Below are 12,659 nucleotides of genomic sequence, written 5' to 3' on the forward strand. Positions count from 1 at the left end.
AGATACACCTTATATAACGTATTAAGAGTCCTGTAAACTATTGAACAAAACCAGTAATATAAAAAAAAGGAGTATATATGTTTGTATGAAAGACTTAAAAAGAGCAGTTTTTAAAAAATATTTTTACCTCCAAAATGACATGAGTCTAATATTTTTAGTAGTATCATCATATTCCTATTCCACTGACTCATACAAGGAATCATATGAACATAAACTTAAATTATTTTTGTCAGGACTGCTTTTGCATTAAGGATCTGTTAAGTGATTAAGGGTAAAAAACTGCCCTCTATCATTTTTCACACTTGCATTTACTCATACTTTCAGACTTGTCTCAGCTAGATCAACTAAATTTTCCCTGAAAGATTGAGAACATATACAGCCTCACTCAGTCACAGTCCAGAAGGAATTCAGTTATTTCAAGAAGTCTCATTACACCAGATCCTTCTATTGCCTCCTGTTATTTATCTTTCAGTACTATCACCTTTTACTACTCTTTCTTCTTCCTTAATTCAAATTAATAAAGTCCTGCAGTGAATGATTCTTCAGTACCTTTGAAATTTCTTTTGAAAGAGTGAGAAGTCCTCAAAAATCACAATACTCATAAAATGGTTGAGGGAAAAAAAAATCCTTTATTCTTTCCTCTAGACTTCAGTGACACTATGAAGTTTCACATAATTTGCAGACTGCATCTCATAAAATACTGGCAAAATTTATTCAATTCAAATTAAATAGATGTAGCACAGAGTAATCTTTCTCTATTAAATATGTCACTTTTTGCAATTGTTTCTTAATATCCCGCACAGCTTCCATCTAAGATTAGCACTTTCTTTGCTGCCACAGTTTCACTAACCTACTGAATTATTCACTGAAGCATAACCTTCAGATATCAGGTTAGAAAGACCTTGATTATGGCAGGAAGTGAACTGTATAAACCATTTTTCTTTAAAAGAAAATTTCTCAGTATAGAAAAGTCTGAAATGAGATAAGTATTAAATGTGTGTAAAAATTAAGTTCATAATTGATAGGAATTTAGTCAGCTGTGACATTCCTGTATTTTGTTTATAATAATGTACAATAACATTCTAGATACCACTTAATAGTGTAAAACCATGTGCATTTTCATGGTGCTTATTTAAAGTACAAACCAGGGTCTCAGCTGTAAAGCAGAGCTGTGGAATCTCCCACACAGATTTAACATAGTGGACAAAGGATATTTACATCCAATTCCTGATTTTGTCCCACTTCCTGAAAATTACTTTTAAGGGTCTCTCAGCTCCAGAAACCATGGTGACAGAGTGGAAAGCTTCCCTGCAGCAAACCACTGTTATTGACCATTACTTTGTGCCAATCCACTGTTGAAAGGTCATTTGAACACCTACCAAGGAGACAACAGCTTCGGGAATGCTTCCTTTGCGAGAGTTGAAATACAGACTCACCACTCACTCGTCTGCTTCTCATGACCTGTCCAATGGCACCCAGGAGCTGAAACGTAATTGTGAAGTTTAACAGGCTTTTAGAGGTACTATGATAGCAAAATGTCAGGGCAAACAACATTCTACAAATTATTCTGCTAGTCAAGCGTACAAATTTTCATAATGACTTGACCTAGAATAGGAACAAAATGTGTTTTCCTAACGTGGGTGATAACTGCATAATTATGCAACTGATTCTGCTAATATTATTAGCCTTATGTTCCTTTCCCAGATGTCAGAAAAATGGCACAGAAGGAGAAAACAGGTGGCAAGTGTGTTGGATGTTGCATATTAGTGCAGTTCATAACAGAATTTTCTATGTAGATTTGTTGACCATGGTTTGAAGGACTATAGCACAAATGTGCTGCACGAGGATTTAACATTTTAGTGTAGCAGGGGCTTCAGCAGATGTTGTGCTGCGCTGTGAAATGTTCAGTTCCTAAGATGAGTTTAAATCCCTTGTTTCCTGATCTCTGTCTCTCTCCTAGTAATGGTTTTGGTTTGCAGGGCTTTCGAACATGTGAGGGTGTTACTTTTGGGGAGCTAAATTCGTATTGAGTGATTATGTGAATTCATAAGTCAGGTATCATTTTAAAAGAAATACAAGTAATGCAAAGGATACTGTTGATTTAACAAACTTCTAAAAAGTATATAAATATATTGCTCTTCAAGAGCCCTCACAAAATAAGAAACATTTAAAAGCAGTGGGGAAATAATAAAAATTGGGTTGATACTGGAGGTAGAGATTATTTCTTTTCTTTATGCTTTAATATATATTATGCATACATGCATCATAAGAGCACATACAGTCATGTATCCTTGTATACATTTATTTAAGAATTCAAATTTACATTTATTCTGTGTTTATTAAAGAATTACACCTTTGACAAAAAGATTTGCAGCTGTGACATTTGAATTGCAGACCAAACAACCATGCAAAAGAATTAAGTTTCCTGTATAGGAAAGAGGCTAAATATGTGTATTTAGGGAAAATGATCATTTTAGACTTAGAAATATATGTTGGAAGTCACTGTGGGCATGACTTAGTGTATATTGTTCATTTCAGTTAACTGCATCCACTGAAACTGCCTGGAAATTGTGTTGAGGGGGCTTGCAATTCTTAAGTTCCTGCATTTTTGGCTTTTAGTAAGCCTTGCTAGAAATCTTGTCAGGCTTAAAACACTTGGAAGCAAAGTACAAAATCAACTGAAAATGGCAGTTGCAAAAGACAGAAAAAATTAGGGTAGTGGTTCCTCCAATAAAATAGACAAAATGAACATTTCATTATGTGCCTGGACATTGCATAATAATCTGAAATCCTGATTAAAAGGAATGCTATTAAATTGATTTTTTACTTTCTTTTTTTTTCCTTTTTCCCAATTAATTGATCTGCCATCAAGCCAGCAAAAAGGTTGTGTATTCTGAGGCAAGATACCTTTGTTTAATTTTTACCTTCTCTCTTCCACAGGAATGTTTTGAAGAAGCAGCTTACTGTTAACATGTATAAAATTTGCCTTTAGTGGAGTGATAGAACCCAAAATATGGCAAAACACTGTTGTTTCTGAAATGGCTTTATTACTTTCTGATACTGGAAATGCATTTTTGCAGAATTCTTTGGAGTTGGAAGCAATAGAAATAAAATCTCTGGTGCGAAATGGAAAAGTGTTGCATGAAAACTTGCTTTTCATGTTAGGACTTTGTGTAATTGATGGACAAGTGTGGACTTCGAAGTGCACACTTTCTTCAGATTTGTAGGCATTGGAAGGTTAATAGCAGACACATGTTACAGTGGTTGCCAATTACAACCCCTGTGATTTGGGTTGGGTTCAAACACCCATTCAACCCTACTTGTCCCCACTCAGTAATTCCCAAAGCCAGCCATGCAGATTGTTTTGGGGATGACATTTTACATGTGTGTCTAGTTGTCTCTTCTGTATGTATTTATCCAAACATTTATACTTATTCCATCACCACATTACACAAGTGTGAATGAATCTTGGCTGACAACTTAGCAGTAAGGAATGGAGAGGGATATTATCTTCCCTGTGCAACAAAGAGTGAACTAAGATTTTAAGACTTGCAGAAAGTTTGAAAGAAAACGAGGATCACTGCTGCATATTGCTGCTGAAGTGTCTGAGTCCTTACCTGCTTTTCCTTTTTTATCTTGTGTCCATGCAGAAACATGCCTGAGTCTTCTGTGCCAGTGGCTCCTTTAGATTGCTACGATTATATACTGGTTCTTGGAAACAGCTCTGGGATTCCTAACTTTTATTATAGCAGGTTTTTCTTGTATGGTGGCATTCAGATTTTTAGGCATATGTTTGCATCTGTATGTGCATATTTGTTATTCTTGGAATCATTAAATATTCACTGTCATCACATATTCATATATAGACATTTTTTGTGATAAATTACATGTACTATTTGGTGATTGCCAAGCTACTTCAGGAACTAGTTGTAGTTACACTGTGGAAGTGGAAGCTTTTTAAAAAAACAGCTCATAGATATATCCTCCAGTCACAACGGGATTGGCAAAGGACCTGTGAAGCCTTGCCCCAAGGCAGGCAAACGGCACCTAGGGAGATCTAAAATATTATCCAGACAACATGAAATGGAAATGTTTCTCAGACATTGCTAAGCAGCTTGGATAAAGTAAAAAGAAACCTCTAAACCATATTTTGTGTCCAGTCTTGGACCTAATATTGACCCCTTTCCCTCCTGCCTACACTGCCTCTCCAAAGCTTGACTCTGCTGCTATGTTGTGCATTAGAGGGGAAGAAGCAAATGTGAGGCTGGGTACAAATCTGCTGATGGTAGTTTTCGAATCTTCGATCACATTCTGCAGGAAACAACACAGTCATTGCTGCACTCTCTGAAATGGGTGCTGTTGTTCTGATTGAGGTATTTGTCCAACACAACTTCAATCATTTCCTTTTGATGGCTCATGCTTTCTGAGGCACATTCCTGAAAGTGCATGGTTAAGCCTGTTGGACAACCACATGCAAAAGTGATTTTTAAGATGTAATGAGGAATATAGGAAAATAGTTATAAATACAATTTACTGCTATATGTCAAGACCTCCTCTCCTTAGTCCCCAGAGATCTGTTCAGTATAAGAATGATAAAATAGAAGAGCTGAACAGAGGTAGAGTCTAGCTGCTCCCTACAGAGTTCTGCTCTGGCTAAGAGGTTTCTGGTAAGCATCTCTGAATTGTGAAGTTGTTCAGGACCAGTTAGTGATAATTACATGCATAGTGAGGGATTTACACAAACAGATGTGGATGTTTCTAATGTCAACTGATGTACTATTATTCTGAATGTAGTGTGAGGGGATCAGTAAGGACCACAACAGGTTTCCTAGCCCTGTGTACACCCAAGTGGCACCCTTAAAGTGTCTCCCTTCTCTTAAACAGGGAAAGGTGACGTGAACCCTCTGCTCTCTGGCATGAGCTGCTACTGGCATCCATATCCTGCTTCCTCCCACTGTGTACTATCATGACTAATACACCTGCACTACAATTAAGTTGTCCTGTTAACAAGCCAAGAAGATTCAACTTCAGATGAGGAAGCCATTGCAAATATATTTTATTGAGTTGTGCTGAAAAAAAACCAGAACTGGATAAACTATCTCCCAGACACATGAAATGGAGAAGATCATGAGAGAATGGTGAAAGAGAAAGGGAGAAGATCATGAGAAAATGATGAAAGAGAAAGGTCACAAAGAACATTGTGAAGAGCTTAAAAAAAGGAAAAAGAAAAAAAAAAAAAGATTAATAAAGGTGGGAATGTATTTAAAGATTGCAAGTAAAGGGAACTGATGGGGGTAGATTCAATATTTACAAATGTGAGTGAAAAATTAATTTGGAAGGAATTACACCAAAGGAGCTATGGAAAGGAAACTAGTATGAAAGGAGGAAGGAGGGGGTGAGCAGGAGAAATGACTGAGGGAAGAACAAAAGAAAGAACAAAGAAAAGAGCAAAACCTATCTTACTCTACAGTTATTGTATTTTGGCGATAAATATTTGCAGGTGGTTACAGTAGTTATTTCCCCTCTTCTCCTCCCCTTTTTCCTTTCAGAACCAGCTCACAAATCAGTAATATATCCAAAACAGATGAAACTCTGAAAAAAAGTGAGTTCTGTGTTTAAAAGCACAGCAGTCCCTCCACAACATCCACATCACTGTTTTCCTCTTTCTCAGTGCTCGGAGGCACATGGAACTGACCCATCCTCATATTACACTAAACTTGAAGCAGCCTCTCTCTTTTGCAAACAAAAAAGAATTTTTTTTTTTCTTTTTGAGCTTATTCACAGATCCTGTACTTGTTGCTGTTTGTGTGTTAATGTTCTCGGCTGCGCTTGGCCTTTTTTTCGCTTTTGTGCATTTACTATTTTTTGTGCATACTAATAGTAACATCCAAATGTAAAATGTTTCTGGGAACTTGCCCCATTTCAGCCATTATCACAATTCTGTGCCCTCAGGGCGGTCCAACTTTCCTCCTTCTCTGTCTGCTGGGGGCCTTGGGGCTGTGAATATCTTTCCTTTTTTTTTCTGCGCAGGTTCCGAAGGAAATCGGAAAATGCTTGCAAGTGCATCTCTCGCACATTTCTATCAATTCTCTGATAATCTTTGCTTGTGGTTGTGCTGCGTTTTGTGTACGGTGGTGGCAGTTTCACCTGCCCACTTTTATGTGTCATTAGTTGTCACCGTGCTACCGTGACTGTGCAGACAAGTCTTCACCGAGAGCAGCTTCGGCATCATGTCTGGGCCTTGTAAATCCTGGCAGCAGCGCTCCGCGCGCTGCAAGGGCTTCGTGACAAAACAGAAAAATGACAATTAATGACGGCTGAATTCGGGAGACGGAGGAGCAACGTGCTTTGGTCGTGCAGAAAGATGCATTTAGGGGCTTTCAAGCACGAGACAGCACTTTACATTTCAGGCTGCAGTTTTAAAGCCTGATAGAGAAGCTCCTTCGTCCTGCAGAGCTCAAAGGCTGCATTAGTATCTGCCATTTGCAGAGCCTCCCTGCTTCGTCGGGGCTAATTTTCTTCTGGTGGGAACATCACTGGATGATTGAGGCATTATCACTTTGAAAAGAACCTTAATCGTGTGATCAGTCTATAAACCAGATTTTGCTCAGTGCAAGCTGGGGTGCTGGGCCTGGGCCCCTTGGCTTCAGGGGAGCCACTCACTTCAATATGGTTTTATATGGTCTGGATGTTGGATTTAAGAATAAATGCTTTATTTTCTGCCAAATATACAATAAGAGTTAATCTTAGTAAATTATTCTGAGCTTTGCAAATGCTAAAAATACATGTTCATTTAGTGTGCAGGAGTTTTGTTTACAATGGGCATTAAACAGAGGGAATGTCAGTGCAAGAAGAGGTGGACTTAATGGGTTAAAAACTGTGTAAATGTTACTCTAGTTAAATTACAGCTTGTTGTTCAGATGAATACTCTCCACTTCTCATATAGCTTTAAATTATGGACAAATGCTTGCAATTGTGAACTACCTACATTGTGGCTGCCTGTTCCCAGGCTTCATCAACCCTAGCTGTCCAATGGGATTACTGTAAGCTTTCACGGCAGTCTGCCAGCCACTGATCAGAAATTCATATCCCTGGATGTTAGATTGCTCTCTTTATTCCATCCTTGTGATGGCTGTGATTGCTGTCATGGTGTTAGGTTAGAAATTAGCATTTTGTGGCCCAAATTTTGCCATCCAGAACATAATCAGAAAAAAGAGGGGGGGTGTGGGGTGTGGAAATCAAAGAATAGTAATTTCATCTGTCAAAGAAGGGAAATGCAGTGTTACCATGATACAGATGTCTACGAAACTTAGGTCAGGAAATGTTGTGGTATTTATGGTCCTATTTGGTGAATGCTTAGGCAGGTGGTGTTTTTCTGTTACTGCAGACCTCTGTTCATAGATTAATGCTTTACCTCTGATAAAACAAAACAAAAAAAAAGTAAATAAATAAAAATCCATCAATGAAACTATAGGTGGGATTCAGAAACTCTTAAATTAAAAAAACAAGGGTCTCTAGCAGATACTTTCAAGGACATGCTGAATTAATCACAAGAGGCTGGTTAGCAGGAGGTCAGAGAAAGACTTCTTAGCATCATTTTGGGTCATATGTCTAGAGGCGATGGCAGTATGTATGTGCTGTATTGTAATATCCCCTTCCTAGTTTTCTTTCCTCAGCCAGAAAAGGCTGAACACATATTGCACAGGGCTCTTGAAAGGAAAGAGACACTGGCAAAAATCAGTAGTTGGGAACAGGATTTTTCCTGTTCTTTAAAACTGAGTCGTGTCTGACTGGCTAATTTAAATGTGTCATTGTTTTTTATCAAATTTCTACTATATTCAACATATTGTAACCCTTGCATTTTGTTTCCTAAATGTGTTATATCTGGTGATACAAAGGTGGTGATTAAACAGCCCAGTAGTAGTTGCTGATAGATTTAATGAACATTTATTATTGCTCTAAATAAAGATTTCTCTATTAATCTGTTTCAAAACAATTCATCAGGGCTTATTACAGAAAATTATGGAAAACAACTGTTTAAAATTTAGTGTAGAGATATGGTTAGGTCCTTAAAGGTAGCTTGTTATCCTTTTTAGGCAACTCACAGACATGCTAATTTTTTCTGTCATTAGCACTGAACAAGCAGGAAGGATTCTGACATGCGAGGTGCACAGATTCTGTTAGGAGCCTTGATTTTTATCCACCCAAGCTTATCCGTCATCTTTAATCATGCAAAAAGTAGGATTACTTAATCATTTCATTTTATTGAAAAGAAAAAGAAAGATTTACATTAAAATGATGACACGCAAGAAAAAAATAAATTGAAAATGATTATGAAGAAAATGTAACATAGAGACTAAGGCTTCATTGGTTCTGTGATGCTCATTTAAAGCAATGATCTAGTAAAGCTAAAGTATAAAAGTAATTATAATGCTAGCAGTGGAATTATAAGCATCTCTGCATTTTTATGTGCATTCTGACATGAGGTGTATAGTTGATTAGAGCAGATAACTAAGGAAGATGCTTTTTTCCACCTAAGCTCTATTTATTCCTTGCACTAAGTTGTATCTTTGTCAGAACTAAGTGTATTTTAGCACACAAATGTTAAGAGGCAAAACATACTAGCATTTTCACAAGCACTTCAGTATGCATGTGCCTGCCTGTTAATCTTCCTATATAGGATACAAAAAAATTATACTGATTTTTAGACTGTCTATAAAAATAATTGATTTCGTGCAAGTGTGAATTTTATTTTGGAGATAAAATTAACAAATTATTCATGGATGCCTTCTGTAGCTTTTGAATCTTAGACATTGCATTTTATTCCATACCTGTTCTAGATTTCATACGCTTAATTTAATGTATTCCTTTTTCTGTTCTCTCTACAGATTTTGAATATTCTTTTAAGTTAATAGTTTTTTTTTTTCTGATATAAAGTTTATGTCTAGTCATATCAGAATTTAGGTAGTAGAATAGGTGGTGAAAAAATATACCTGCAAACTTTTGATGACAGAAAACATTTGTTTAGAAAACATATTACAGTTTCCAAAAAAAAGTTTGTTAAAGGAGAAAACAAGGACATATTTTTGTATGTGAATATATACAAGTGATGCCTTTTATCGAAGAAAATTTATTAAAAGCACCACACTTTTAGGTTTTGGTCTGATATTTACATAAAATGGTGCATTAAACAAGTAATTACATTACAAATCAATGTTTAGCAATTAGGTCATTAATAATTCATTCTACTGTATTTAGCTGAGTGAATTTAAGGTTGAATACTCTGGTATCAAATTGTTTTAGGTACATAAACATTTAATGATATCTGAAAAATATCCAAATTTTTCCTTTTATGCTTAACATTTCTAGGTCTTGAATAGTCATTTTATTTAAAGAAATAAAAAAGAGATATTTAAAGAAGTAAAAAAGAGAAAACAAAGTTCATGTTTTTTTCACCAGTGCAAGAATCATATATTGTTGTTAGAGTTGAAAGTGTAGAAATAAGAAAAAAACCAGGAAAGATAAAAATAGGTGTGTAGAGATCTATTTGTCTTTGGTTATCACCTTTCTGACATTAGCTCTGGACACTGCTTGTCTGTGAGAGCCAACTGTTTTGAGAGGCAGCCTTCTAGGAGGAGAGAAATGGTTAAAAATGTCATGGGATAAAACCATAAGACTGAGGAAAAGATTAGGAATCCCTAACTGCAAGAACAAGTCTTGTTTTGTGTTGTTTCTGAGTTCTAAAAGGATGTAGTTATGATTACAAGAAAAAAAAATGTCTATAAGGAATTTAACCTTCTCTGCTACCATGGATATTTTAAACATTTGAAATTTAAAATACCTGCATATAGGTTAAAAAAAACAACCAACTAAACTACAAAAACAACAAGCAGAGCTTCCCTGTCTCAAAACAAACAAGCAAACTAACTAATTAACTTAGCAAAACTAAAACAAAACCACTTTAACTTTTTAAAAATATATTCTATTTTTGTTCCTCCTGTGTGCATCCATCTGTCTTAAAATTTCACAAATCTTAGAAATTGAACTGGACTCTTAGTGAGATATTTTAACGTAGGACAAATGTCAACATTCTGCGTAGTAAATCTGAACATTTTTGGGCACAAGAACAACGGATTTGTACATTTTCTTCTAATAATAGCAGGGAATATAAGGGATTTTATACAATATATAGCTACTATCCTGTAGTGAAGAATTAAAGTCAACTTATTTTATACATGCAGACTGAGGATAAAAAAGAGCCTTTCAACAATAAATTTTCTTCCAAACTAAGTAATCTTTCCATATTGCTGTAAAATAACCTAGACAGTACTTATATTACATAGTTTATATAAGTGATGTTATCTTTCTGATTGATTCATATGACTTTCTTTAGCATGATCAAATATATTTTTCTCATTTTTTCTTTTAAAGAAGTGGAAATAATTTTCTTTCTCTCTTTTTTTTTCCCCCCAGCTCACAAAGGTTCTTATGGCAAGATTCTTGTTTAGATATGGAATTAGTAGTTTTTTGATCATTGTCCTGAAAAAATAATTGTTTACTGAAAAGAATTAGGTCTGATCTTATACTGACTTATTTTCATCCTTCTAAAGCTGTGTCCTTAAAAGACCTGCAGATGTATGTTTACAATTTGAGTATTTGCTTATCCACTTGTAAAATGTTAACAAGTATTTTGCTATTTTGGATTCTATCAGAAAACTTGTATTTAACAAATAAATTGGATTTTGTGGTATTCACCATGCTGTAACCTGAAGAATCTTCTTTTTGTTCCTTTTGTGGATGGATTTTGTATTTGAAATTGATTTTTTTTAGTATTTTTTTGAAACATGATTTTATCAATATTGAAAGTCTTTTAAGTTTTCATTGATTCCAGATAAATTATAGTCATAGTAATGAAGGCAGATGCTGATTATTTGTTATATGAAAGAACATGAAAGTGTCACTCAGTTGTTAGAAATAATGAAAGCATAGTATCCAAAACGAGCAATGATGAGTGATAAAACACTAGACCAGATTTTAGTCACTATGACCTTTAAGCAATAGGTGGCAGTGTTACCTAAATACTCTTTGCTTTGTATTGGAAAAGAATGGGAGTACTTAGGAAGGAACAGGACATTTGTTTTACTTGTACATAATTGCAGATTTGTACAAACAAATTTCACATCATTAAGGATGCTTTTGAAAAATTCTCCTAAAAAATTAAATTCGGTATCCACTAACACCTAAAAGACCCACATTTTTATGTTTTCTGATTTATTAGTTATAACATGATGTTGAAATCTAAAATACTCAACTTGTGTCTGAAAAACAAGAACATTGTCCTACTACATGCTGTATTTGAAAATGTGATCCATCTTAACTTCATTACATATTTATAGTAATAAACACCAAGCACACTTTTAGAAAATATATTACAGAATATACTTTTCTGGCTTATTACAAATTTATAAATTTAGCACCTAGTTAATAAAGCTTATAACACATAGTCCTTCTTTAGAGATTATAGGATAAGCTTTATGAATTCTTTTCGTATGTATAGCACAGTATCACAGAATAACCTACACCAATATGCAAAGATTGTTTCCCTCTTTATGTACAAGTAGGCAATCCTTTCCACGCATGAAAAGCATGCAATAGCAAAACAGCAACAACAACAACAACAAAATAACAAAACAGAGAAAACCAACACAAAAAAAAGATGGCATTGTTTATCAAAATTAATGCCTTAATACAAATTTCCAAACTGAGTATGCCACCGTACATATATTCACTTAAATATAAATATTTCATAAAACACAGCATTGTATATTGCATTCAAAACCAATTCGTTTAAACTATTTTGGTCTTCTGAGTGTTACTTATGTAAATCTCACCATATAATAATTAAAATACATACTGACCAATGCAGCAGCCATATTCCATACCATGTGTTCTACCTCTAGGATACAGCTTTCATACAGTAGCAGTTCCAAGGGATGTGCTCATCAGTGTGTGATAGAAACACTATGCAGTACTTTTTTGCAGTTTGAAGTGGGGTGAGGGGGAGAGGACTTGTACAGTATGTAGTCTTAGTTTGATAATTACACATTTTCTATTTACTATGGTATATTTATCAATTTTTAGTTTAGAAGTCGGATGTTGCTTATAAGAAGGAGAATAAATGATAATCATGCTAGAGAAAGAAGATAGTGATGGATAGAAGCAATGATGAAATGTGTCTGATAGGGTAGTTTTCTTCTGTACCACCATTTCGTTGCTGCTCTGGTATTACAGCAAAATGGTGGCTACTTATATTTTATGGAAAATGTAAATTTTATGGTAACCTTCCTATAGACTCCAAATTGCTTCTCCCCTCCATCCCTATTATACTGGTTTTTTAGAACAAGCACATGGTTTGCCTTCTGAATCTTATAGCACTACAGAAAAGAAAAAGCTCAGTTGCAAAATTCTGCATCAGCAATAAAGACTTCATTCATATGTGATTAAACCAAAGCATAATCAAATGGGAAAATCATGTTTTCTTACAACTACAGATAAGATACTAAATGGCCATAGGTAAATAAGATTTGGAGTGTATTCTTGTTTTGCACAGAACAGAACTACTGTAGCTGAGGCAAACGTTTGTGACTCTTTCTTGGTTA

General features: G+C 35.1%; 1 long non-coding RNA gene across 2 annotated transcripts in view; it reads right to left on the reverse strand.

The window, feature by feature from the left end:
* LOC116997647 overlaps positions 1 to 11,999 on the reverse strand; it is a 35,605-nt gene extending 23,606 nt beyond the window's left edge. For both annotated transcript variants that reach the window (XR_004418232.1, XR_004418224.1), the window contains exons 1-2: positions 11,919 to 11,999; positions 1,380 to 1,482 (exon numbers count right to left, since the gene is read on the reverse strand). This is a non-coding gene — a long non-coding RNA (uncharacterized LOC116997647). The remainder of the gene's footprint in view (positions 1 to 1,379; positions 1,483 to 11,918) is intronic.
* Between the last annotated feature and the right edge of the window lie 660 nt (positions 12,000 to 12,659).

Source organism: Catharus ustulatus, chromosome 1 (assembly GCF_009819885.2).
Source record: "Catharus ustulatus isolate bCatUst1 chromosome 1, bCatUst1.pri.v2, whole genome shotgun sequence".
Taxonomy (NCBI): Eukaryota; Metazoa; Chordata; class Aves; order Passeriformes; family Turdidae; genus Catharus; species Catharus ustulatus.